Source organism: Triticum aestivum, chromosome 5D (assembly GCF_018294505.1).
Source record: "Triticum aestivum cultivar Chinese Spring chromosome 5D, IWGSC CS RefSeq v2.1, whole genome shotgun sequence".
NCBI classification, from domain to species: domain Eukaryota; kingdom Viridiplantae; phylum Streptophyta; class Magnoliopsida; order Poales; family Poaceae; genus Triticum; species Triticum aestivum.
In genome coordinates, this window is record NC_057808.1 from 552,528,733 (window position 1) to 552,530,381 (window position 1,649).

Here is a 1,649-nt window from a genome sequence, read left to right on the forward strand (position 1 = left end):
ACAAACTGTCAGCATAGCACATTGATAGACAAACTGTCGGTGTAGCAATGAAAGTCACACAATCTGTCGGCATAGCACACTGGCAGATGAACTGTCGGCATAGAGTTGTTTGTCGGTGTAGAAATGTCTGTCGGTGTAGATCTCACAAACGGTGTCATACTTTTTGCCGGCATAGATTTATCTGTCGGTAAAGACCTTTCTCGGCAGGACTATAGGCAATAGCTCCTTTCTGTCGGAAAAGGTCTTTGCCGACACTAAATGTGTCGCCTTAGGTGACCTATGCTGACAGATTGTTTGACACTGATTTGAGTGTCGTGGTGTAGTGTGTTTGGAAGTGGTGACCAATATAGAAGCTGAATTTCCATGCCGGTACTTTGCAATCTTGCAAGATATTAAGTACCAAAGGAGTTTATTTCAAGTTTATTCATGAAAGTAGGAAACATAATGGAGAGGCTGTTGGAAATATGCCCTAGAGGCAATAATAAATGGTTATTATTATATTTCCTTGTTCATGATAATTTTCTATTGTTCATGCTATAATTGTGTTATCCGGAAATCGTAATACATGTGTGAATACATAGACCACAACGTGTCCCTAGTAAGCCTCTAGTTGACTAGCTCGTTGATCAACAGATAGTCATGGTTTCCTGACTATGGACATTGGATGTCATTGATAATGGGATCACATCATTAGGAGAATGATGTGATGGACAAGACCCAATCCTAAGCATAGCACAAAAGATCGTGTAGTTCGTTTGCTAGAGCTTTTCCAATGTCAAGTATCATTTCCTTAGACCATGAGATCGTGCAACTCCCGGATGCCGTAGGAGTGCTTTGGGTGTACCAAACGTCACAACGTAACTGGGTGACTATAAAGGTGCACTACGGGTATCTCCGAAAGTATCTGTTGGGTTGGCACGGATCGAGACTGGGATTTGTCACTCCGTATGACGGAGAGGTATCTCTGGGCCCACTCGGTAATGCATCATCATAATGAGCTCAATGTGACTAAGGAGTTAGCCACGGGATCATGCATTACGGTACGAGTAAAGTGACTTGCCGGTAACGAGATTGAACAAGGTATTGGGATACCGAAGATCGAATCTCGGGCAAGTAACGTACCGATTGACAAAGGGAATTGTATACGGGATTGATTGAATCCTCGACATCGTGGTTCATCCGATGAGATCATCGTGGAACATGTAGGAGCCAACATGGGTATCCAGATCCCGTTGTTGGTTATTGACCGGAGAGGCGTCTCTGTCATGTCTGCATGTCTCCCGAACCCGTAGGGTCTACACACTTAAGGTTCGGTGACGCTTGGGTTGTAGAGATATTAGTATGCGGAAACCTGAAAGTTGTTCGGATGAGATCCCGGACGTCACGAGGAGTTCCGGAATGGTCCGGAGGTGAAGAATTATATATGGGAAGTCCAGTTTCGGCCACCGGGAAAGTTTCGGGGGTTATCGGTATTGTACCGGGACCACCGGAAGGGTCCCGGGGGTCCACCGGGTGGGGCCACCTATCTCGAAGGGCCCCATGGGCTGAAGTGGGAGGGGAACCAGCCCCAGGTGGGCTGGTGCGCCCCCCTTGGGCCTCCCCCTGCGCCTAGAGTTGGAAACCCTAGGGGTGGGGGCGCCCCCACTTGG